Genomic DNA, 27,987 nt, shown 5'->3' with positions numbered 1-27,987 from the left:
AGCCCACTGGCCCACAGATGGCTGATGCATCAATTGCCAAAGGACAAAACTAATGAAAGGTTTGTGTCCAGAAGGCTGGTTACCGGATTTATTTTTACTTTTGACTGAAACAACTCACACATTGTCTTCAAAAGTCTGTGATTTGCACCAGTGAAAGAAGTATATGTTTCAATCAATTCACAGATTTTTAAAGTAAGTATTGAAATTTGATTCCCCTTGGAGTGTGGACCCTGTCAAAAGTTTGTTTGCTATGCATGTTCCAAAAATGATTTGGCGATGGAATACAGAAGTTCTAAGATGACTGATCTAATAGCATGTTGGAATTCAGCATAACATTTTTTCTTTAACCTTTTACAGATATGCAATTATATTATCCCATCACTTGTGAAAGTGTTGATGACAATGAATTTCTTGGCAATTTCTAACTGTGCACAGAGAGTATGCTGCACATTGGAATTTAAGTCAGAAGATGCTGCTTCTGATTTTTTTCTTTTGCTGTGTGTCTAAAGATAAGTCACTAAACCTCTCTGAGTTTCAGGGTTCTCATCTGTAAAATAAGGTTTATAGTTCTTCTGTCACAGGCTTACTGCGATTCTTAAATTGAATAATATGGTTTTTTTTGTAAATTTGAAATATTGCATAAAAGTCAGTCATAAATTTGCAATGCTTTACAAAATTTTGGAAGGGAAATATTTATAGTAACACCATAATTCCTGATATTATTTTATACATACAAGGAAAGCAAGACAAAAATCATCAATAATGTTACTGGGTAACTGCATCTAAATAAGGAGAGAAAATGATGAAATAGAGAATTAAAGACACAAGGATAAAGACAGAGAAACAGAAGAAAAAGTCAAAAAAGAGAGAAAGAAACAGAGAACTCTCAGGAGATGATGGTGAAGGTGAGGAGTAAAGAGCCCTCAAGTAATTGGGGAATATAGATGCGGATTAAGGCCTCTTTTAAGACTGTGAAAATACTGTTTTTGCTTGAGAAACTATGTGGTTTGAAGATTTCCCGATGAAACACGTGAATTTTATGTTTCTAGATTAAAAAATGATAGGAGTGACAGGGAGGATAGATAGATAGGGAATATCTCACATTATAGGAGTTTGCAGGATTATTAAAACAATGTATTGCTATAAAACAAAACAAAACAACAACAACAACAAAATTCAGAAGCCCTGGGTATTAATCTTTACTCCAACATGAAACATTTTTGAGAAACCATGGAAGTTACTTGAACTGCGAGAGCCCCTTTCATGTGTTAAATGAGAGCTGAGTAGTTTGGATCCTTCAGTCACCGTGTTCTGATGCTATGGATTATTTAAATGACTCAGGCATTGGAATTATAAATACACTCAATTTGGTATCAATAGAGACCTAGGTTACAATGTCACCTTTGACAAAAGCTCTACTTTGATAGGCAGGTCAGTTAAACACTCTTTTATTCAGTTTCTGCATGTATAAAATGAAATAATACATTTACTACCTTATTATTCAGTTAAAAGGACTAAATTATATAAATCAATAAGTATTAGGTGAACTAATAATAACAATAACAACATTAAGCTTATGGTTATTATGATAAGAAACTTTTGTACAGAACAATGTTTCCCAAATATTAAAAGTTATAAAATTGGAAATTCATAAATAGCCACTACATTAGACTCCAGACTTTTCACCACTACCATATCATAGAGGAAAAAACTAAAGTTGAGAAATACCTGGCATTTAGCCAAATGGGTACTTACTAAAGTCCTGCATAAAGGGAAAGGAAAACACGAAAAGAAGAATTACTATTATAAAACGTTCCTTAAACTCTTCATATTGTTTTTTTTAATTCTGTAATTCAAATGCATAGTACATGTAATAATCTGATCAAAAGTATCTAATTCATGACTTACATGAGATATTCGGGTAAAGATTTAAATAGTAATAGCCAGCATTTATATAGTGCTTCAAAGTTTGATTAGGCGAAAAAACTTAGGTTGTTTGTCAGAAGCCTTCCTACTTCAGGAGTAAATACTTTTAAGAGACTCATCCTGGGGAATTTGATTAAGTGCTATTTTTAGAAGCCACGAAGCACCTAATTGGGTTCATTGACATAATGAACTAGTCCCGTAACTAGTAGGGAAATGAGTTTATTCGTTTCTCAGAGAAGTCAGAGCAGATGGTGAAATTAACGTTTCTGCTTCAGAGATTGCCACAATAAAGGAACAGCTCTTTTTTTCCTACAACTATTTCCTCTAACAAACAACCTCCAAATCCACTTTTGATGGATTCTCTATCTCTTCACCCTTAAAGTAACTCTAAATCCCTCAGACTAAAGTTGAAATATACAAAGATGTTTTTAGTAAATATTCTTCTTTAACATATTAGTAATGGGTCAGAGTTGGACCATTGTGTGTTTTGCCCTATTGAAAATGAGAACAGAATAGGCAGGGAAAGACTTGGACCAAATGTTGAAGTAGGTCATTTTTGTGTGTGTGTGCTCAGATCCCATCCACTTTTTCTTTCCAGACATTTCTCCTCTTCTTTTAATGTTCCTCAACTTCTGTTTCCTGGCTGAACAGCATTGTTACCTAAATGTCAGGCTGCTCAGATCTGTCTTGGGTTTCTACCCTCTATAGCAATATTACAAGTTCTAAATTACCTTTCCGAGAACTGAAATTATAAAATCTTCCAATCTGTATTTGTTTGTCAAACTTTATGTACTTGCCACTGCCCAATATACCGGTGCTTAGTTTAAAGCCCTCGGTGGTATGCCACCTTTCACTTCTCCTTCCTCAATATCTACCTGATATACATAAATTTATACCCCTATGTGTTTGTATACAATATGGATATAATAGATCAAAATCACATACGCATATATTCTCTTTTATTCCCGCATTGTTAGTGAATGATAACATATATGTACATGTGTTTGCCAGAAATGTAAAAGATCTTTGAGCATTTTCTGAACATGTATGTTTCAAACACCAGGCAGATCTGAAAAAAATAAATTTAAATAGTCTCTCTCTCTCTCTGTTTCTCTCTCTCTCTCTCTCTCTCCTTCTCTGTCTCTCTCTCTCTGTCTGTCTCTGTCTCTGTCTCTCTCTCTGTCTGTCTCTGTCTCTCTGTCTCTCTCTCTGTCTTTCTCTGTCTCCAGGTACACTGTGATCACCAAGACCTTAAGCCATCTAATTATGGACAACCAAAGCCAAGTGACTGAGTTCATCTTCTTGGGATTTTCAGAGAATCTAGATATTCAGAAAATAACATTTGTAATATTTCAGTTGTTCTACCTCACAGGTGTGGGGGTGAATTTATTTATTGTTGTGACCATCATTTGTATTTCCTCTCTTCTGGGCTCACCCATGTACTTCTTTCTAGCCTTTCTTTCCTTCCTGGATGACTGCTTCTCATCTGCCATTGCTCCAAAAGTTATAGTGGATTCCCTCTATGAGAGGAAATCCATCTCATTCAGAGGGTGTATGACACAGCTTTTTGCAGAGCATTTCTTTTCAGGTGTTGAGGTGATCATCCTCTCAGCCATGACCTATGACCGGTATGTGGCCATATGCAAGCCTTTGCACTATGTTACCATCATGAGTCGACGCCTGGTGGTCTGGGTAGGAGGCTTTCTTCATTCCACTATCCAAATGATCTTTATTATCCCATTATCTTTCTGTGACCCCAACGTGATAGATCACTTTTTGTGTGATTTGTATCCTTTGCTGAAACTGGCCTGTACTGACACTCATGCCTATGGTCTTATGGTTTTGGCCAACAGTGGATTGATATGTAATATAACTTTTTTTGATTTTTGCTTGTTTCTTATGGAATCATCCTACACTCTCCGAGGAGGTACAGCATAGAGGCAAGACGCAAAGCCCTTCTGTACTTGTGGCTCCCACATCACAGTTGTTGTCAGGTTTTGTTTTTTGTTTTTGTTTTTTGTCTTATGCATATTTATTTATGTCCAGCACTCTTTATTTTGACAAAACTGTAGCAACATTTTATCCCGTAATTACTCCCAAATTAAACCCTTTGATCTATCCTTTTAGAAACACAGAAACGAAGAATGCTATGAAGAGGTTTTGGAACAGAACAAAAATTTTTTTGAAAAATGAAGACTGTGAAATAAGGAATATTCTTTTTCTGTCTAAAACCAATACTTCACTGTCCTGGGGCAGGGCTCTTTTAAATCTTTAAAACCTAATTGGACAATATGGGAGTATTTCCTGCCAAAGTGATAGCAGAGAAAGACTCTTATACTAAGTTTCTGTCAATGTCATTATTCATGTAAGGAGGATAGAAAAGAAGAATATGTTAGGCATAAAATTCTGCAAGTGAGACAATTTAAATCATAAAATCAACAAGGAGTATTGAGGTACAATGAATAGATGGAGGATATGGGTCTAGACTGTTTCCAATAAAGGTAGGCATGAGTGGGTTCTCTTCTAGTAGTTTCAAAGAGGTTGAGAATTGAGTCTAGGAATCCATAACATTCTTGACAAAATTGTTTATATAAAGGAGAACAAGGAGAAAATAACAAATTAAAGTTTTCAGTTTGAGTCTCAAAAAGTGAGGGCTTTGAAAAGTGAGACATATATGAAGACGGCCTCTATCATCTGCATGGATTCTCATTATTCTTGATCATTTCAACAGCCAACCAATTCCTCCCTTCATTATTTATGCACCAAACAAAGCTTAATTGGAAAACTAATTCTAAAGTAATTTGTTGAGTTAAACAGCATTTAACTGCTTTAATATGTCCATGTCTTCAGCCTCATCAGATCAATTCTAAAGTAGTAGAAGGACTTAAATATGTGATGGGTTAGTTGTTCTCAGTGACTTTTGATGATTCCTGGTAAACTACAAATATTTTCTGGGACAGAGGGTGAGTAAAAGAAACCCAATTTTCAAATAAAAAAGTGGTCTAAAATTAGACCAGTAGGCTTAATGTTGATTGCTAGGAGGGAAAAAATACCCCCCAAACCCCATAAAAAATCGTGATAAATTTTGCACCATCATATAGCGAGTTAAACAAAAAATACACATATATGTATATAACAGCTATGCTACAATAATATATACCATATATACGTACTCTCTATACTACAGTATCTCTCTCTCTCTCTCTCTACATATATATATATATATATATATAAAACATAAATATGCACACATAGATGCACACATATACAGCATCTGAGAAAATTTCCTAGCAAAATTAGTTGAAAAAATAAATATAGTCCCAATATGTTAACCAGGGAAGAATAAATCGCAGAAGAAAACAACTCTAGATCAGTATAATTAATGAATGTCAATTCCTTACCTTTTAAGTTTTAAGCATTACTAAATATACTAACTTTATATATGCACTTATATACCTATACACACACACGTGTGTGTGTGTGTGTGTGTGTGTGTGTGTGTATAGTCAGATAATTGGTATTAATTCATGAAAATATTTACCAAAGTTGGATTTATAGCAGGCATGAAAGAATTATTCAATGTTAGGAAAATAATGAATAAAATTTATGCTATTAAGAAACAAAACATCCCACACATTTATCTCATTAGATAGAAAAAAAAACCTTTCAAATAGTACAATATTTATTTATGCTAAAATCCCTATAGAATATAAGCACAGAGTATATATGTGATCAATTCATCAACTTAAAACAAAAACAAATATCATATGTATGAGGATACACTAGAGCTTTTGCAGTAAATACCAGAGGAAAACAGAAATGTTGAATATTACATTTTTAATGATTTTCTTCGGAAAATGCTACTATCAGTAATAAGATGAGTGAATGCAATTAAAAGTTAAAGATCGATAAATAACATAAAACTGGCCTTATGTGTTGAAGGTATGATGCTATACTCAAAAAATACTATAGAATCAGGAAAAATATGATTTGACACAATCACTTCAACAAAATTTCAGGATAAAATTTAGATCTTTAAAAATTTACTGTGTTTCTGTACGACAATAACTAAATCTAAGAAGCAAATGATAGCCGAGGAAAACCTATTCCACAAAACTACAGGATGCATAAAGCATTTCTAGATTATTCTACTAGAGTGTGCATGCACACACACACACACAATATAGTTTCAATTACAAAGTGTTCCTCAAAAAAAATAGAATAATTTAAATAGTTTGAAAATTTTTTAGAGTTTGTGGTTGGGCCATACCAATAAAATACATAGCAAGATAGTACCAAAGTTAATTTATACCTTCAACTGTGTGCAATTTAGTTAGTAAGGAGATAATTTGAAAATTTTAATAAAAAGATATCAAAATTATTTTGGAAAAAAAAATTATCTAGTACATTAAGGGAACTGAAACAAAGGTTAAGGATGAAGGAAAAAAAGCACTTCTAGAACTCAAATTGTATTATAAAGCATGAATCATCAAAATAATATTATATGATTAAAATATTAAGAGGAATAGACAACAGAGAATTAGAAATAATAGAAATCAATAACTCAGAACTAGAGAAAAACACTAAGACCTTCCTAATTAATACATCTAGAAAAATTTGAAAAAAAGTCTTTCAAAAATTGAGCTTACTCTAACATCATATACCATATTCCACAACATATTCTAAATGAATACTTGATCCTCATATGAAAGATCAGTCTATCAAAACAAAATCCAAAAGAAAAAGGTCTTGTACCTCAAAACTCTATGGTTAAGAGATGTATTTTTAACTAAACAAGGCATAGAGGGAATCAGAAAATATAAAACATGCGAATCTAATGACATGAAAGTGAAAAGCTTCCGCACGGCCAAAATTAATACAGTTGGAATAAGAAGAGAAGTGGTGGGATCAGAAAACAATTAATCACATATCTCAATATGAATTGGATATTCAAGGTATATAGACACGCATGGCAATAAGTCTCTCTCTCTCTTTCTCTCTCTCTGTGTGTGTATGCATATTTATATGTATGTGTGCATACATACATATGCAAATACATATATAAATATATAACATACACATATGCATATACATATATGTATACATGTAATTGCCTTTCTCCAATAAATGTGTTTAAAAACATGAAGATTGTTTAAAAATAGAATTCCAAAGAATTAACTGGAAAAATTTTTCCACTCAGAAGAAAAATATGAATTAAAAACCAATTTGTTATATTACCTCACGCCCTGTAAACTGACAAATGTGATTACGAATGACAGTAATCAGTGAAGATAGAATTTTTAGATGATTGGCACACTGAGTTATTGTGGGTAACTATGAATTAATATAACCATTTTGGAATTATGCAAAACTGTGAAAATACCCATTAACGGTGCAGAGCCAATATGACAGAACAGAGGAAGCACTATAGCCAAGCACTCTTAGCATTCCTCTTGAAGCGACTTTAAAATAAGAAATCAACTCAAATACTGGAGTTGCAGATTCAACAAGAGGGCAGATTAAGGGATTTTTTTCCAGCCCAGAACAAGTTAGGAAGTCAAAAGGAGAGGTCAGTAACTCTGGGATAGCGGTTAGTCCAGCATCAGTATTGCAGAAACACTGGTTCTGAACCTCAGGGGCAACTCAGCAGCTTTCAGAGCTTTTAGCCCAGAAGTGATTAGGGGCCCAGACAACTTATCAGAAAGAGATTACAGGGAACCAATGTGGTAGACACACGCACATACATCCCTCAAGAAAATTATACCTCAAACATTAGAACTGGACCAAGGATAAAAGAGGTACCAAACTTAACTGATGAAAACACTTCCATAAAAACAATTGGTCAAATGGAAAAAAATGACCAGGAATGATTGAAAACAATGACTTTCAAATAGAAGACTCAAGGGAGGAAAAGAAAGGTAAACATGAAAGAAATTGTAAGGGATTCAATAAGATTAAGCTGTTTACTATGAAGGGCTCCCTTGTATTTGTCCTTTTGAGCTGGCATTTTCTTTTATTTTTCCCCAAATTTATTAATTTATTTGTTTTCATTTTTCAACAATCACTTCTAAAAGTGCCAGATTTTCTCCCCATCCCTCCCGAAGGTGGCATGCAGTCTTATATGGGTTCTTCACATACATTCCTATTGAACACATATTCACATTGATCATGATGCATGGAAGAATTAAAGGAATGAGAAAAACCAGGAGAAAAAGAAAACATAACAAAAGAGAAAACAATCTGCTTCATTATGCGTTCTGATTCCACAGTTCTTTCTCTGGAAACAGATAGCATTTTGCGTCATGAGTTCTTTGAAAATGTTTTAGGTACTTGCATTGCTATGAAGGGCTAACTCTGTCAAAAATAGTCCTTGAATATTGTGGCTATTACTGTGTAAAACGTTCTGATCACTTCACTTAGCAGCAGTTCCTATAAGCTTTTCTAGGTTTTTTTTTTTTTTCTGAAATTTGTGTGTTTGTCTCTTCTTTCTTTTTTGTTTTGTTATTTAATCACAGATTTTAATGTCCTTCTGCCCAGAATGTCTGTCTTTTTATTTTTTCATTATTTATTTTTAGTTTTCAATAGACACTTCCACAACATTTTGAGTTTCAAATTTTCTCCCCATTTTCCTCTCCACCCACAGCAAGACAGTGTGCATTCTTATTACCGCTTCCCCCAATCTGCCCTCCCTTCTATCACAGCCCTCCCCTCTATTATCTCTATCCTCTCTATTTTCTTGTAGGGCAAGATAGATTTCTGTACCACATTGCCTGTATATCTGATTTCCCAATTGCATGTAAAATTAATTTTTAACATTTGTTTTCAAAATTTTCAGTTGCAACTACTCTCCATTCCTCCCTCCCCACCCATCTCCATTCAGAAGGCAAGCAATTCAATACTTTTTATACATGTATAGCTATTCAAAACACTTCCAAAACAGTCATTTTGTGAGACTAACTATATTTTTCTCCGTCTTATCCTGCCCATGTATTCTATTCTCTCTTTTGACCCTATACCTTCTCAAAGGAGTTTTACTTCTAGTTGCCCCCTCCTCTCACTTGCCTGCCCTTCTACTATCACCCCACTCCCCTGCTTTTCTCCTTCCTCCTTATTTTCCTGCAGTTTATGATAGATTTTCATACCAAATTGAGTATGCATGTTATTCCTTCCTTAAGCCAAATGAGATGAGAGTAAGGTTCACTCCCTCTCAACTCCCCTCCTTCCTCTCCATTGAAAAAGCTTTTTCTTGTCTCTTTTATGTGAGAGATAATTTGCCCCTTTCTATTTATCCCTTCCTCATCCCAATATATTCCTCTCTCTTACTCGTTAATTTTATTTTTTAGATATCATCCCTACCTATTCAACTCACCCTGTGCCCTCTCTATAATTTTGAGTTCCAAATTTTCTCCCCATCTCTCTCCTCCCCCACCCCATAACATCTTGCATTCTGATTACCCCTTTCCCTCCATATACCCTCCCTTATATCACACCCCTCCCTTCCCTTATCCTCATCTTCTCTATTTTCTTGTAGGGCAAGACTGATTTCTATACCCCTTTACATGTATTTCTTATTTCCCAGTTTTATGCCAAAACAATTCTCAACATTTGTTCCTAAAACTTTGAGTTCCAACTTCTCTCCCTTCCTTCCTCCCCACTCAACCCTACTGAGAAGGAAAGCAATTCAATACAGGCTGTATATGTGTACTTTTGCATAATAGTCATGCTATGTAAGACTAACTATATTTCCCTCCATCCTGTCCTGCCTCCCATTTATCCTATTCTCTTTTGACCTTGTCCCTCCTTAAAAGAGTTTACTTCTAATTACTCTCTCCTCCCATTTGCCCTTCCTTCTATCATTCCCCCACCACGCTTGTCCCCTTATACCCTACTTTCCTGTAGTGTAAGATCGATTTTCACACGAAATTGAGTGTGCATGTTATTCTTCCTTAAGCCAGATGTGATGACAGTAAGCTTCACTTTTTCCCTCTCACCTCCTCCTTTTTCTCCTCCATCGAAAAAGCTTTTTCTTGCCTCTTTTACGAGAGAGAGTTAGCCCTATTCTATTTCTCCCTTTCTCCTCCCAAAGTATTACTCTCTCACCCCTTAATTTTGTTTTTTTAAATATTGTCCCTTCTTATTCAACTCACCCTGTGTTCTCTGTCTGCATATATATTTGTATTTACATATATATATGTGTGTATATGTGTGTGTGTGTGTGTGTGTGTGTGTGTGTAATCCCTCCAACTACCCAAATATTGAGAAAGGTCTCAAGAGTTACAAGTATTACTTTTCAATGTAGGAATGTAAAGAGCTCAACTTTAGAAATTCCCTTATGGCTTCTCTTTCCTGTTTACATTTTCATGCTTCTCTTGATGCTTGTGTTTGAAAGTAAAATTTTCCATTCAACTGCTGTCATTTCAACAAGAATGCTTGAAAGTCCTCTATTTCATTGAATAGCCACTTTTCCCCCTGAGGTATTACACTCAGTTTTGCTGGGTAGGTGATTCTTGGTTTTAACGCTAGTTCCTTTGACTTGTGGAATATCATATTCCAAGCCCTTTGATGCCTTAATGTAGAAACTGCTAGATCTTGTGTCATCCCGATTGTATTTCCACAATATCCCAATTGTTTCTTTCTAGTTGCTTACAATATTTTCTCTTTGACGTGGGAACTCTTGAATTTGGCTACAATATTCCTAGGATGTTTTCTTTTCGGATCTCTTTCAGAAGGTGATCTGTGGATTCTTTCAATATTTATTTTATCCTCTGCTTCTAGAATATCAATGCAGGTTTCCTTGATAATTTCATGAATCTGTCAGCTGTTCGATCCTCCCATAATCTATGGTCCTAGAGCTCCAGAAACAGTGGCTCCAGATGCCACTGCTGCTGCTGTGTCTGTGGAGGGTTCCTTTGCCCCCTCCCCCCTCAACTGCCCTGTGGCTGGCACCAGACTACTCCACTGTCCTTCACTGGTTCCACTGGGTTTTCCCGCTGACCTTTCAATTTGTCCTTAGCGTTTTGGGGTCCTAAAGTCTGGAAACCACCACAGGTGTGAGAGATTCATTCTCTCTAGAGCCTGCTCAGTTCCTGCCTGTGCCAGCGTAGTCCATGCTGGATTGTGCTCTGCTCCCAGTGTAGTGGGATAGATATTTCCCTGGGACCTTCCAGGCTGTCCTGGGCTGGAGATTTGCTTCACTCCATCATTCTGCGGGTTCTACACTTCCAGAATTTGTTTAGATCCACTTTTCAAAGATATCTGGCTGGGCTTGGGGAAAGTGCTCTAGAAAGTTCATGCTGTTACTCCATCATCCTGCTTCTGACATTTAGATCATGTCAGAAGCTGTGAAAAATTTAGACACGGAATTCACTAAGAGTGAAAATTCTGATTGTCCCTTATTAGAGGAGTGCATATAGGGAAGAGAAGTTCAGGTTTAATAATTCATTTTGTTGTGTATATGATTCTGAAAGACCCTAGATACTCACATTCTATGTCAATGAACCACATGCTTTCAGGTCCTACAAAGATAGAGAAGATTTACTTAAGCTCCATTGGTGAACTGGCTGACGCTGTAATAACCCACATAACTTAATAATGGAATATTACAGGAGAGTGATTTTTTACCCCTTCCAATGAAATATATTTATTTTTTTAAATTAAGTTTTCAACATTGATTTCAACAACATTTTGAGTTCCAAATTCTCTATTCTTCTCTCCTGTACAAACACTCCAACACTCCTTGCATTCTGATTACCCCATCCCACAATCTCTTTCACGCCCTTCCCTTTTCTTGTAACCATCTTCTTTCCTTTCTTGTAGGACAAGATCGGTTTCTATACCCAATAACCTATATTTATGGTTTCCCAGTTACATGTAAGAACAATTCTCAACATTCGTTCCTAAAACTTGGGGTTCCAACTTCTCTCCCTTCCTCCCTCCTCACCCATCCCCATTGAGAAGACAAGCAATTTAACAGTCTATACATGTGTAGTTATGTCAAAGACTGCCATAATCGTCATGTTGTGAAAGACTAACTATATATCCATCCATCCTATCCTGCCGCCCATTTATTCTAATCTCTCCTTTGACCTTGTCTCTCTCCAAATGTGTTTACTTGTAATTACTCTCTCCTCTCGTTTGTCCCCCCTTCTATCATCCTCTTACACACCGCCTTCTCCCCTACTTTCCTGTAGTGTAAGAAAAATTTTCATACAAAATGAGTGTGCATGTTATTCCCTCCTTAAGACAAATGTGATGAGAATAACTTCTCTTTTTCCCTCTCATTCCCCCTTTTCCCCTCCATTGAAAATGCTTTTTCTTGCCTCTTTTATGAGACAATTTGCCCCGTTCCATTTCTCCCTTTCTCCTCTCAATATATACCTCTCTCTCCCCTTAATTTTCTTTTAAGATATCATCACTTCCTATTCAACTCACCCTGTGCCCTCTGTCTATATGTGTTTGTGTGTGTGTATGTATGTATGTATGTGTGCATATATATGTGTGTGTGTATGTGTGTGTGTGTGTGTATGTGTATATATATAATCTCTCCAACTACCCAAATAATGACAAAAGTTTCAAGACTTACAAATATCATCTTTCCCTGCAGGAATATAAACAGTTCAACGATAGTAAGTCCCTTATGATTTCTCTTTCCTGTTTAGTGTTCCGTAATTCTCTTGATTCTTGTGTTTGAAAGTCAAATTTTCTGTTCAGCTCTGGTCTTTTCATCAAGTATGGTTGATAGTCCTATATTTCATCAAATGAGCATTTTTCCCCTAAGTATTATATTCAAATTGCTGGCTGATTCTTGGTTTAATCCTAGTTCCTTTGACTTCTGGAATATCATGTTCCAAGCTCTTAAATCCTTTCATATAGAAGCCTCAAGATCTTGTGTTATTCTGATTGTATTTCCACAATACTAGAATTGCTTCTTTCTGGCTGCTTGCAATATTTTCTTCTTGACCTGGGAACTCTGGAATTTGACTACAATATTCCCAGGAGTTTTTCTTTTAAGATCTCTTTCACGAGGTGATCAGTGGATTCTTTCAGCATTTATTTTACCCCATAGTTCTAGATTATATGGAAAGTTTTCTTGATAATTTCATGAAAGATAGTGTCTAGACTCTGTTTTTGATAATGGCTTTCAGGTAGTCCCATAATTTTTAAATTGTTTCTCCTGCATCTAATTTGCAGGTCAGTTGTTTGTTTTTTTTTTTCCAATGAGATATTTCACATTGTTTTCTATTTTTTTATTCTTTGGGTTTTGTTTTGTAATTTCTTGTTTTCTCATAAAATCGTTAGCTTTCATCTGTTCCATTCTAATTTTTAAGAACTATTTTATTCAGCGAGATTTCCATTTGGTAAATTCTGCCTTTTAAAGTATTCTTCTCCTCATTGGCTTTTTGGACCTTTTTCACATTTGGATTAGTCTATTTTTAAAGGTATTATTTTCTTCAGCATTTTTTGGCTCTCCTTTAGCAGGCAGATGACTCGGTTTTCATGATTTTCTTGTCACTCTCATTTCTCTTCCCAATTTCTCTTCCACTTCTCTTATTTGATTTTCAACATCATTTTTGGGTTATCTATGACCTGAGATGATTTCATATTTTTGGAGGTTTTGAATCCAGAAGCCTTGACTTTTATATCTTTCTCTGATGGTATGCTTTCATCTTCCTCATCCAAAAGGATGGAAAAAGATACCTGTTCACCAAGAAAGTAACTTTCTATAATCTTATTTTTTCCCTTTTTTGGGCATTTTCCCAGCCAATCACTTGACTTTTGAGTCCTTTTGTTAGGTGGGGGATATATTCTAGGGACATGTAAGTTCTCATTTCCTTCAGGTGGCACGATCAAGGGAGGGGAGTTTGCTCCTCTCCTGGTCTTCACTCTGGTCTGGGAGAACCACAAGCTTTTCCATCCAGGATCTTTGAGTGGGGTTCTCTTTCCACTGTCACCACCAACTCCTCTCTTTCTCGCTCCAGGACTGCCTCTCCAGCCTGAGACCCAGAGAGGCATCTCGATTACCCCAGGGTCTTTAGGCCAAGGGCTCCAAAAATGGACGCTGCTGCTGCAGTGGCTACTGTTGTCCCGGGGCCATGGCAAGGGCCAGTTCCTTCTCCCTTATCATTCAGGTAAAAGAGCTTTCTTACTGACTTTTGAAATTGTCTTTGGAGTTCCTAGGTTGAGAAATCTGGAAACCACAGCTGCTACCTGTGATTCTACAGCCTGGAACTTGCTTTAGTCATGTCCATGCTGTGCTGGGTGGCCAAGACAAGGCTGCGCTCCTTGGGTTGCAATCTGCTCTGAGCCTGGTGTGATAGACTTTCCTGTTGGCCTTTCAGGCTGAATTGGGCTGGAAATCTATTTCACTTTGTCTTTTGTGGATTCTACTGCTCTAGAATTTGTGTATTAACTTTCACATGTATTTTATGGACTTTGGGTGTAGAACTTGAGTAGGTCATCCCTTCTACTATGCCATCTTGACTCCATCTCTCAATATATTTAAATAATAATTACAAAACTGTAAGTTAGTTCTAGGAAATACGTAATAGTCCAATTAAACAAAAATCATTAAAATATTGAATCAATCAATTATAGTAAATTGGATGGGATGGCACTAGCTTTTGTGGGTTTAGAAAGGTCATACAAGTGATGCTCTCTGAGTAGGATCTTAAGGGAGGAAAATTATTTTATAAGGTAGTCCAGTTATTTAAAATGTAGGATAATCAGTGTAAAGGTTTGACAGGGCTCAGGGGAGGGAAAATATCATTTTGTATGAACAGAGAAGAGTACAATTTGTTTAGATCACAGAGATTTAGCAGGGTAGTAATGTCCAATGGTATTGGAAAATTAAGTGAGGATTACACTGTGTAGGACTTTAAAAGATAAGATGGAAAGAATTCATCCATCAACAAAGTTTTCCTTTTCTTTCTTTCTCTCTCTCTCTTTCTTTCTTTCTTTCTTTCTTTCTTTCTTTCTTTCTTTCTTTCTTTCTTTCTTTCTTTCTTACTTTACCTTTTAACATTCATTTTCACAAAATTTTGAGTTCCAAATTTTCTCCCCTTTTCTCCCCTCCCCCCACCCCAAAACACCGAGCATTCTAATTGCCCCTGTCTGCCAATCTGCCCTCTCTTCTATCATCCCTCTCTGCCCTTGTCTCCATCCTATACCCCTTTACCTGTATTTCTTATTTCCTAGTGGCAAGAACCGTACACGACAGTTGTTCCTAAAACTTTGAGTTCGAACTTCTCTTCCTCCCTCCCTCCCCACCCCTTCCCTTTGGAAGGCAAGCAATTCAATATAGGCCAAATCTGTGTAGTTTTGCAAATGACTTCCATAATAGTAGTGTTTTGTAAGAACTAATTATATTTCCCTCCATCCTATCCTGTCCCCCATGACTTCTGTTCTCTCTTTTGATCCTGTCCCTCCCCATGAGTGTTGTCCTCAAGTTGCCCCCTCCTCCCCATGCTCTCCCTTCCATCATCCCCCGCACCCTGCTTATCCCTTTGTCTCCCACTTTCCTGTATTGTAAGATAGATTTTCATAACAAAATGAGTGTGCATTTTATTCCTTCCTTTAGTGGAATGTGATGAGAGTAAACTTCATGTTTTTCTCTCCCCTCGCCTCTTTATCCCTCCACTAATAAGTCTTTTGCTTGCCTCTTTTATGAGAGATAATTTGCCCCATTCCATTTCTCCCTTTCTCCTCCCGATATATTTCTCTCTCACTACTGGATTTCATTGTTTTTGAGATATGGTCCCATCCTCTTCAATACACTCTGTGCACTCTGTCTCTATGTGTGTGTGCGTATGCATGTGCATGTGTGTGTGTGTAATCCCACCCAGTACCCAGATACTGAATAATTTCAAAAGTTACAAATATTGTCTTTCCATGTAGGAATGTCAACAGTTCAACTTTAGCAAAGTCCCTTATGACTTCTCTTTGCTATTTACTTTTTCATGCTTCTCTTCATTCTTGTGTTTGAAAGTCAAATTTTCTTTTCAGCTCTGGTCTTTTCATCAAGAATGCTTGAAAGTCCTCTATTTCATTGAAAGACCAATTTTTCCCCTGAAGTATTATACTCAGTTTTGCTGGATAGGTGATTCTTGGTTTTAGTCCTAGTTCCTTTGACTTCTGGAATATCCTATTCCACACCCTTCGATCCCTTAATGTAGAAGCTGCTAGATCTTGTGTTATCCTGATTGTATTTCCACAATACTTGAATTGTTTCTTTCTAGCTGCTTGCAATATTTTCTCCTTGACCTGGGAACTCTGGAATTTGGCCACAATGTGCCTAGGAGTTTCTCTTTTTGGATCTCTTTCAGGTGGTGATCTGTGGGTTCCTTGAATACTTATTTTGCCCTCTGGTTCTAGAATCTCAGGGCAGTTTTCCTTCATAATTTCATGAAACATGATGTCTAGGCTCTTTTTTTGATCATGGCTTTCAGGTAGGCCCATAATTTTTAAATTGTCTCTCCTGAATCTATTTTCCAGGTCAGTTGTTTTTCCAATGAGATATTTCACATTATCTTCCATTTTTTCATTTTCTTGGTTTTGTTTTATGATTTCTTGGTTTCTCATAAAGTCATTAGCCTCCATCTGTTCCATTCTAATTTTGAAAGAACTATTTTCTTCAGTGAGCTTTTGAATCTCCTTTTCCATTTGGCTAATTTTGCTTTTGAAAGCATTCTTCTCCTCATTGTCTTTTTGAACCTCTTTTGCCAACTGAGTTAGCCTATTTTTCAAGGTGTTATTTTCTTCAGCAGTTTTTTGGGTCTCCTTTAGCAGGGTGTTTACTTGTTTTTCATGCTTTGCTTTCATGTCACTCATTTCTCTTCCCAGTTTTTCCTTCACCTCTCTAACTTAATTTTCAAAATCCTTTTTGAGCTCTTCCATGGCCAGAGCCCATTCAGTGAGCTGGGATACAGAAGCCTTGACTTCTGTGTCTTTCCCTGATGGTAAGCATTACTCTTCCTCATCAGAAAGGAAGGGAGGAAATGCTTGTTCACCAAGAAAGTAACCTTCTGTAGTCTTAATTTTTTCCCTTTTCTAAGCATTTTCCCAGCCAGTGACTTGACTTCTGAGTGTCCTCTCCACCCCCACCTTGCCTCCAGATCCACCCAGTCAGCACTTGGGGTCTGAGATTCCAATGCTGCTTCCCAGCCTCAGGGCTTTGAGCGGGGGCAGGGCTGCTATTCAGTGTGAGATTAAGTTTAGGTGCTCAGGTGGGGGCAGGGCCGACACAAGTGGCTCAGTTCCCTCAGGGGGTTTATGCAGAGACCTTCAACAATGGATCCAGGCTCCTGCCTGCTTGGGGAGCCCCTCTCTGCTCCTGCCTCCGCTTCTGCCTCCCAAGGGCGTCTGAGTTATGGGGTCACCCCACACCCCTCTCGACCCACCAAAGAGACCCTCTCACCGACCCTTGTCACCTGTGGGTGCAGGGACCCGCGCGGCTACTGGAGATTCTGTCCCTGAAGCCTGCTCAGATCCGCTCCTTTCAGCGCTGTGCCGCCGAGGCAGGGTTGGGCTCTCCTCCAGATCCGAGCGCCAGGGACCATTTGTGAGAGGTTTTCAGGCTCTCTGGAGCAGAAATCTCGTCTGCTCCATTGTTCTGTGGCTTCTGCTGCTCCAGAATTTGCCCGTGGTTCTTTTTGTTACAGGTATTTTATGGGCAGTGGCTTCGGAGGTGGCGTATGTGCGTCTTTCTATTCTGCCATCTTGGCTCTGCCCCCCCCCCCCAACAACGTTTTCTTAGTCACTCACTTTGAGGAGAACACAGTTTTTTGCTTAAAGGGAGGTATTAAGTTTTTGCAAGTCAAGGTCCAGAGACAAAATAGCTTATAGTATTCCAGGTACATAAGAAAACAAAATGGCTGGTCATTATACTTGAAAGCTCGTGAAATTGTAAAAGAAAGTTACCAAAAAAAAGTTATGTAGTCAGGAGGGAAAACCTTATAGTGAATCACTTCTTTTCCTCTATCAAGTATGAAAAGGTACACCTCAATGCAGTTTGCTTGGTATAGCTTCTTCTTTACTCTTGAATGATTCTATCTTTACAAAGTACATTTTACATGAATCACTAAATTTGTGTGGACCACGATTTTATTTCTGTTAAATGAGCAATCTAGGCTATATGATCCCTAAAATCTCATCCTACAATGATTTTCTTTAATCCGTGAGCTATAAGAAAGACTATCATGGCTGTAGCCACAAGTTAATGACAAGGAAAATGACACTGAAGAAGATGATGGGAATATTTCCCACTCATGTGAGAAGTAGTGATCCAGTCATTACCTCCACATGTTTGAGAAGGTTAGCCTCTTTTTGGGGGGGGGGGGTAGGGCCTAGAATTGTCATTATTAAAATTTTTGTCTTCCATTTATGGTCTGGTGAAACCTATTGATGACATCTCAGAATAATACATAATTAAAACCACATGCAATTAAAGGAAGACCAATTATATTGGAATGGTTATAATATAGGCAGAGAATTCAATAGTCCCCAGGTCCATATGTCTTATCACAAGCACTCTGGCTACTATGGTGATGAGTTCCTGGCATTGGCAACTTTCCACCACGATCCAATATATTTTCCCGTTCTTATGTAACAATGATGTGCAATGACTTTTCACTCTCAAGAAAGGAAGGGAAAATGAATAAAAGATTCCATCTTCTATTTCCCAAATGAGCTGTAGCCTTGTGCCAGCGCAGACACACACTGATTGGCTAGAGATATTTGCTCTCATTTCCCTGGAGGCTCAGGTGCAGTCTTCTGTGAGACTAAACTCTGATACATTTAATATAAAGGCTCTTTAAAAAGCAATATTGGCGGAGCCAAGATGGCGGAGTAGAAAGACGCACATATGCTACCTCCGAACCCACTGCCCATAAAATACCTGTAACAAAAAGAACCACGGGCAAATTCTGGAGCAGCAGAAGCCACAGAATGGAGCAGATGAGATTTCTGCTCCAGAGAGCCTGAAAACCTCTCGCAAAAGGTCCCTCGCGCATGGACCCAGAGCAGAGCCCAACCCTGCCTCGGCGGCACAGCGCTGAAAGGAGCGGATCTGAGCAGGCTTCAGGGACAGAATCTCTAGTAGCCGCGCGGGTCCCTTCACCCACAGGTGACAAGGGTCAGTGAGAGGGTCTCTTTGGCGGGTCAAGAGGGGAGTGGGGTGCCCCCATAACTCAGGCCCCCTCGGGAGGCAGCAGCAGAGGTGGGAGCAGACCAGGGATTCCCAAGCAGGCAGGAGCCTGGATCCATTGTTGAAGGTCTCTGCATAAACTCCCTGAGGGAACAGAGCCCGTGAGGTGGCCCTGCCCTGACTTGAACAACTGAACTTAATCTCACACTGAACAGCAGCCCTGCCCCTGCCCAAAGCCCTGAGGCTGGGAAGCAACATTTGAATCTCAGACCCCAAGTGCTGGCTGGGCGGATCGGGAGGCGAGGTGGGTGTGAAGAGGACACTCAGAAGTCAAGTCACTGGCTGGGAAAATGCCCAGAAAAGGGGAAAAAATAAGACGATAGAACGTTACTTTCTTGGTGAACAGGCATTTCCTCCCTTCCTTTCTGATGAGGAAGAACAATGCTTAGCATCAGGGAAAAATGCAGAAGTCAAGGCTTCTGTATCCCAGCCCACTCAATGGGCTCAGGCCATGGAAGAGCTCAAAAAGGATTTTGAAAATCAAATTAGAGAGGTGAAGGAAAAACTGGGAAGAGAAATGAGTGACATGAAAGCAAAGCATGAAAAACAAGTAAACACCCTGCTAAAGGAGACCCAAAAAACTGCTGAAGAAAGTAACACCTTGAAAAATAGGCTAACTCAATTGGCAAAAGAGGTTCAAAAAGCCAATGAGGAGAAGAATGCTTTCAAAAGCAGAATTAGCCAAATGGAAAAGGAGATTCAAAAGCTCACTGAAGAAAATAGTTCTTTCAAAATTAGAATGGAACAGATGGAGGCTAATGACTTTATGAGAAACCAAGAAATCACAAAACAAAACCAAGAGAATGAAAAAATGGAAGATAATGTGAAATATCTCATTGGAAAAACAACTGACCTGGAGAATAGATCCAGGAGAGACAATTTAAAAATTATGGAACTACCTGAAAGCCATGATCAAAAGAAGAGCCTAGACATCATCTTTCATGAAATTATCAAGGAAAACTGCCCTGAGATTCTAGAACCAGAGGGCAAAATAAGTATTCAAGGAACCCACAGATCACCACCTGAAAGAGATCCAAAAAGAGAAACTCCTAGGCACATTGTGGCCAAATTCCAGAGTTCCCAGGTCAAGGAGAAAATATTGCAAGCAGCTAGAAAGAAACAATTCAAGTATTGTGGAAATACAATCAGGATAACACAAGATCTAGCAGCTTCTATATTAAGGGATCGAAGGGTGTGGAATAGGATATTCCAGAAGTCAAAGGAACTAGGACTAAAACCAAGAATCACCTATCCAGCAAAACTAAGTATAATACTTCAGGGGAAAAATTGGTCTTTCAATGAAATAGAGGACTTTCAAGCATTCTTGATGAAAAGACCAGAGCTGAAAAGAAAATTTGACTTTCAAACACAAGAATGAAGAGAAGCATGAAAAAGTAAATAGCAAAGAGAAGTCGTAAGGGACTTTGCTAAAGTTGAACTGTTGACATTCCTACATGGAAAGACAATATTTGTAACTTTTGAAACTATTCAGTATCTGGGTACTGGGTGGGATTACACACACACACATGCACATGCATACGCACACACACATAGAGACAGAGTGCACAGAGTGTATTGAAGAGGATGGGACCATATCTCAAAAACAATGAAATCCAGTAGTGAGAGAGAAATATATCGGGAGGAGAAAGGGAGAAATGGAATGGGGCAAATTATCTCTCATAAAAGAGGCAAGCAAAAGACTTATTAGTGGAGGGATAAAGAGGCGAGGGGAGAGAAAAACATGAAGTTTACTCTCATCACATTCCACTAAAGGAAGGAATAAAATGCACACTCATTTTGGTATGAAAATCTATCTTACAATACAGGAAAGTGGGGGACAAAGGGATAAGCAGGGTGCGGGGGATGATGGAAGGGAGAGCATGGGGAGGAGGGGGCAACTTGAGGACAACACTCATGGGGAGGGACAGGATCAAAAGAGAGAACAGAAGTCATGGGGGACAGGATAGGATGGAGGGAAATATAATTAGTTCTTACAAAACACTACTATTATGGAAGTCATTTGCAAAACTACACAGATTTGGCCTATATTGAATTGCTTGCCTTCCAAAGGGAAGGGGTGGGGAGGGAGGGAGGAAGAGAAGTTGGAACTCAAAGTTTTAGGAACAACTGTCGTGTACGGTTCTTGCCACTAGGAAATAAGAAATACAGGTAAAGGGGTATAGGATGGAGACAAGGGCAGAGAGGGATGATAGAAGAGAGGGCAGATTGGCAGACAGGGGCAATTAGAATGCTCGGTGTTTTGGGGTGGGGGGAGGGGAGAAAAGGGGAGAAAATTTGGAACCCAAAGTTTTGTGAAAATGCATGTTAAAAGTCAAAAAAATAAATTTTAAAAAAAGAGCAATATTGATCATGTTTTAGCAGAGAGCAGAGCTTGTGATGGAGGATTGGAACAAGTGAATAAATATATGATTCAACCCAACTCCGTTGTCCTTGTAAAATTCTGAAAACTAGAAGGCAAGATGTCCCTTCATTTTTACTGTCAACGCTAGGAACCTCTTAAATTGTCCCTATTGTGAATCTAAAAGAGCATTATTTTTCAGTAAGTCTGATAATTTCTTATTTGCTGAAAGTAGGATACTTATAATAGGACAATTCCAAGAAGCCATTAAGGGTCCCCCATCAATTTGTCCCCTAAGCAACACAGAGTCAGGAAGAAGGAAAGACTGGGCGTGAACATATGAATTTTCTGAAGGAATTGTTCTCACTTGAGTGAACAATGTGAGTTTTGCATATGAACTCACACATTTTATGATTCCCAACTTGGTAGACCCTGTAACTTTGATAAGGCTTTTCTCTGAGTTACTTTTTGTAAACTGGTACTGTAAATTCTTTTTCAATATTTTGATAATCATAATTCAATATAATTGGTTTCCTTTCTAGTTTTCAGTATTTTATTTCATGCAGCTAAAATCATGATTCTGAAAATAGGTGCAAATCCTTAAAGACTCTTATCTCTCTGCCTCTGTCTCTCTGTCTCCCCTAGCAAAGTGAGTAATAGCATCTAGATTTACAGTCTAGGGAAATGCAAAACTAATTAGCAATTTATTTTATTTTCCTTGGAGTAAGAGAAAATCTTAGAGCATATGTTCTAAGTGAAGACCAAGCATTAAAACAATTAAGAAAAAATCACAACTAAGAATTTATTTTTAAAAGCTTCATATTCTGATCATTGAAGTACAACACAGAGAAAGTAGAAATGAAGAGAAGAAGAATATGACTCAGAGAAAGACACAGGGAGGAAAAAAATAAATTGCCATTGTAACCCGTCATTCCATTCTCAATCACTCTGTTCAGTCATTCTCCTCCTCCTCCTTCTACCCCTTCTTCTTCTTCTTCTTTTACTCCTTTTGTCTCACTATTTTTATAATTATTGTTATTATGGACTTTAATGCTGCTATTATTTTGGCTATTTTGCCGAGATTGGAATGTGTAATTCTCCAACAACCCAACATAATATTACGTGTTTCAATGCCAGTAAATCCTAGCTTGGCCTGGAGTGAGATATAATCTGCATCATTTGGTAAAGCATTAGGGAGCAAGGGCACAAGTAAAACAATGGAAACAGCTCAATTTTTCCCTGATAGGAAGGTATGGTAAAGTAGTGAACCACTACTCCAATACACTGTAACAGAAGGCATGGGATTTAAACCTGGTAATGAGATGTTAATCTCAGTAGAGTAGTGGCAGTGTTGCAGTGCAAGGCTTTTGTTACATGGGAGTTTGCACATTGCCTCAGTCACCTATCCTTTGAAAATCATAATCCGATGCTCCTTGCTACAGATATGTGGCTGTAGAAATATTGGAACCTTTCCCTTGGACATCATTCAAGGTCCTTCTAGACTAAATTGTTAATTTTCTTTGGAAAACCTTTGAAAGTTTTATAATGTTTATGATATAATAGATTTGCAATGTTTATGTTATGTTTATGATATATCATAAATATTCCATATAATATATCATAAATATTCCATTAACATTCCTTCTACACACTACTTACAGTGTCACTGATATCCAATATATCTAATCAGCGTGAGTATAACCATATGGACAACTGATAGACATTATCACTATCCTCAATGTTTTCCATGGTAAATTTTTGAAAATAAAAACATAACGTATAGACATACACATGTGTGTAGCTTTACATACGTATTTTGTTTGTGTATGCATATAGGAGTGTATATATGCAAATATGTATGCACATATACACATATATGTGCATACATCCATACATGCTCTATGTATATGTGTGTGTGAGTAGTTCTTTCACTGGAGCAGATAGCATCTTTATATGACCCTTCTAGATAATCTTTTTTGTATTTATAAGAGTCAAAATGACTTATTCACTCAAAGACATTCTTAATACAATATGGCTGTTACTGGAAACAATGTTCTCTTGCTTCTGCTCATTTTGCTCTTCATTATTTCACGCAAGTCTTTCCATAAGATAATCAAGCTCATCATTTCTTCTATCACAATAATATTCCATCACAATCATATACAACAACTTGTTCAGTCTTTCCTCAATTGGCAGTCATTTCCCAATTTTCCAGTCTTTTGTCACTATAAAGAGAGTTGCTGTAATTACTTTAGAACATATAGGTCTTTTTCTTTTTCCCTAGTCATCTTTAGAAACAGACCCTCATTGTGGGATTGCTGGATCAAAGGATATATGCAGTTTAATAATTCCTTGGGTACATTTCTGGATTACTATTCAAGATGGTTGGGTCAGTTCATAATTCCACAAAAAATGCATTAAAGTCGCAGTTTTTCGGCATCCCCTACAATATTTGTCACTTTTTCCTTCAATCATTTTAGTTAATCTGGTAAGTGTAAAATGATATCTCAAGGTTGGTTTAATTTGTATTTTTCTATTCAGTAATTATTTGGAGATTTTTTTAACAGAAATAGAAAATTTTTGTTTTCTTCAGTGGAAAACTACTTGTTCATATTCTTTGACCATTATCAATAGTATTCACTAACATTTTTAGTTTAAAGATATTATACTGAATTGATAAGAGGACTAAATTTAGAGTCAGAGGTCACAAATTTGAATCTTGCTTTTTTTTCCTTATCATCTGTGTAACCTTGGAAAAATCATCTTTCTACTCAGTTTTCTCACTTACAAAATGATGAATTTGAAAGAAAAATTTACACGGTCAGTTCTAGATCTAGATTTATGAGGTTTCCTTCCCCGTCTTAGTAAAAAGGAAACTCCTTATGATAAGAAGTTTTTAATGTTGTTCTCTTGCCTTTCAGTTGAAATGAACAATAATTTTCTCAAAAGAGAATGACAGTAGTTTCTTGAAATGTAATGATGTTGAATTGAATTCTTGGAGAGAATATATGAAATGTATTGTTAATAGATGATTTGTGATCACTGTCAAAACATTAATCAACAGGAACCAATGAATTTGAGAAAGAATGATTCACATATGACTAATATTATTTCCTTCCTTTGATATGGTAACTACAGTGAAAGATGAACAGCATGACAATGATGACATATTACAAATTAATTTATGTGTGAATAGATGTTATATATGTACATACACATATGTGTACATATACACATGTGCATATGCCAATACACATGTATGCGTATATGTTCATTGCATTGGCTATACATGAATATACACATGTATACACACACACATACACCTGAGCATATTGAATTTTTTACTGAATTACAGGAGATGTACTTTCCAAAATGAGGATTATGATGATCATACTGTGGTCTGACATTATCAGATCATATCTGGAGTATTCTGCCCAGTTGAGTGTGCTACATTTAAGAAAAGAAATTTACAAGCAGTAAGACTTCTATAGACTTACAATGGGGAAGGTGGGTAAACTGTATATTATATGCCATTTAATGTTTTAAATGACTGGAAATACTATTAATTAAAATAGAAGATTTGAAGAGAAAATAATATTTTCTGGAAGTATTTGAAAAATTTACATATGGAAAGAGAGACTTTTCCCCATAATTTACTCCAGAGATCAGAAGTAGAAATAATAACTATAACTTATGAAGACATACATTTAAGTTTTAAAGAATGGAATATTTCTTATCAATTAAAACTATAAAATACCTTAATAGAAATAAGATCAACTCTAACAGGACAATAGGAAATTAGCAAGGAGAATATCAATTTACAAGTATTAACTCCAATAAGCTAGCAAGTCATACTTAGTCCTTTTACTGACATAGAAACTAATTCCTTCATAAACAAGCTCAAGAAATGAGAAGAGTAAATCACCAGAGATTATAGGAAGTGTATGTTCTTTACAATATTCCATGTAAGATTTTCAAAGATGCAAGGAAAATTGAAATGCTTGAGAACAGACAATGATTCAAGAAGACATAGGGTCCCTCGGTCTGTTTTTCTAATGTTACTTTTTTTATATTTAGTTCTCACCTATTTCCTTCCCATTTTCATTGAACACATAGAAATGAAAAACAATGTGACTGAATTCATTCTCCTTGGACTGACACAAGACCCAGTGAAAAAGAAGATAGTATTTGCCATCTTCTTGGTTTTCTATACTGCAACTGTGTTGGGAAATCTGCTCATCATTTTGACCATCAAGACTAGTCCCACACTTGGGGTCCCCATGTATTTCTTTTTGACCTACTTGTCCCTTGCGGACTCCTGTTTCTCTACTACTACAGCCCCCAAAATGACTGTAGACAGCCTCTCTAAAAAACAGACTATCTCCTTTGATGGGTGCATGGCTCAACTATTTGGAATGCATTTCTTTGGATGCATGGAAGTTTTGGTTCTTATCCTCATGGCCTATGACCGCTATATGGCCATCTGTAAGCCTCTACACTACGCAGTCATCATGAACCAGAAGATGTGTGGGATTTTAGTAATATTGGCTTGGGTGGCATCTTTTCTGCATTCCGTCACTCAGATCTCCCTTGCCTTGACTTTACCCTTCTGTGGTCCCAATGTGATTGATCACTATTTCTGTGATTTGCAGCCTTTGTTGAGATTGGTCTGCACTGACACATATGTGATGAACCTATTTTTTGTCTTCAACAGTGGGGCCTTATGCATGACAAGCTTTGTAATTCTAATGACTTCCTATGTTTTTATCTTTTATTCACTAAGAAGTCACAGTGCAGAAGGGAAGCGTAAAGTCTTGTCTACCTGTACCTCCCACATAATAGTGGTCATTTTATTCTTTGAGCCTTATATTTTCATATATACTCGGCCCCCAATGTATCTTCCCTGTGGATAAGTTGGTGTCTGTATTTTATACCATTGGAACTCCTTTGCTTAACCTCATGATCTATACCTTGAGGAATGCAGAAGTAAAACATGCCATGGGGAAGCTATGGAGCAACAGAGTAAGTTCCCATGGCAAATAGCATACATAAACTGTCCCCCCCCCCCAAAGTTACTAGCTTGTCACGTCACAGCTGTCTTCCTTGGTTTCCTGAACTGTAAAATAAGAATAACATCTACCTTACAGGATTGTTTTGAGGACAAATTCAGAAATATTTGTAGCTTTCTAAACACAGTGCCTGAAACATAATAGGTGTCTAAAAATGATAATCACCTTCTCTTTCAAAGAAGATTTGGACCAATGTGAAGAAGAGATGTTATCTGCTTGCACTTGACCCTGACCCTCAAAATTACGACTACGAATGTAGTCAGTTAAATACATAATGAGGAATGATTCTATTATCTTCAGCCCAAAATACCAAGGGAAGGACAATCCTATGAATGGTTACAATTTTCCATTATGCCTGGCGCCTCTATGCTACATAATAATGTCACTCTATTGATATAGTTCTTGTTGACTAGGGAGGAAAATCAAGTGAGAAGGGAGGTTAGGGATCATATAAAGTAACCCTTTCACTTGATATATGAAGAAACTGCAGACCATAATGTTTAAACATTTCACCTGAATTGTTATAAATAGTAAGTGACAGAAATCTTGGGTTTTTAATCCAACCCTAGGAATATTTTCACTATACTATGCTGCTGTCCATTCCATTTTGTCGCTTTTTAATCTTGTCCTGGAACCTTTTTAACTCCTGAGTTATTTAAGTAAATATTCATGGCAAGAAAGAGAAATGTGCTCATTTATTTTTTAAAAATTAATTTATTTGCTTCCAGTTTTCTGCAATCACTTCCATAAGGCTTACATTTTCTCCCTCTCCACATTCCCTCCTTCCCAGAGACGGCATGCAATCTTATATGAGTTCTACACATATATTCTTATTAACCACATTTTCACATTAATTATGTTGCGTAGAGGAATTGAAATGAATGGGAGAAACCATGAGAAAAAACATACCAAACAAATATAATACAAGAGAAAATACTCTGCTTTATTCCGCTTTCATTCTGTGCTAATTTCTACTAGGAAAATGCTCTTTTGCTATTTTTACTGTGCTAATTTATAAAATGTCTCTCTTTGAAATATGTGTCCTTTGGTTGAAACAAACTAAAAGCTAATCACTTCCTGTAAAAAAATACATATTAATAGGATCTCAGGAACCATAATATGAATCTCGGATAGCTTTCTGGAGAAGCCACATGTGAGAGGGTGTACCAAGTCCTATAACTGGATGCAAGAAGTTATTGGAAGTAAAAATTGTTACAACATTTTAAATATTTTTAAATGTTGCTTTGTGTAGACTAAAAAAAGATATAATCGGGGGTAGATGCTAGATTTCAGAAAAGATGGAATGTTAATTCACATGCAGTTTACAGACTAGCAGAGAGATTACAAAAAAAGCAGGCAAAGCGCCACAAAATATCTTTCCTAATCCATGCAATAAACTTCCACTATCTGATGGGGGTACTTGTTAATAAGCC

At 37.1% G+C, this 27,987-nt stretch overlaps 2 pseudogenes; both read left to right on the top strand.

Moving 5' to 3' along the window:
- Positions 1-3,192: 3,192 nt before the first annotated feature.
- On the top strand, positions 3,193-4,201 carry LOC140516753 (olfactory receptor 4C15-like; annotated as a pseudogene).
- A 21,393-nt stretch (positions 4,202-25,594) lies between these two features.
- Positions 25,595-26,528, top strand: LOC140516637 (olfactory receptor 4C11-like; annotated as a pseudogene).
- The last annotated feature ends 1,459 nt before the right edge of the window (positions 26,529-27,987 follow it).

Source organism: Notamacropus eugenii, chromosome Y (genome assembly GCF_028372415.1).
Source record: "Notamacropus eugenii isolate mMacEug1 chromosome Y, mMacEug1.pri_v2, whole genome shotgun sequence".
NCBI lineage: Eukaryota > Metazoa > Chordata > Mammalia > Diprotodontia > Macropodidae > Notamacropus > Notamacropus eugenii.
The sequence above is the reverse complement of the archived record's forward strand: the minus strand, read 5'-3'. Positions and strand labels throughout refer to the sequence as shown.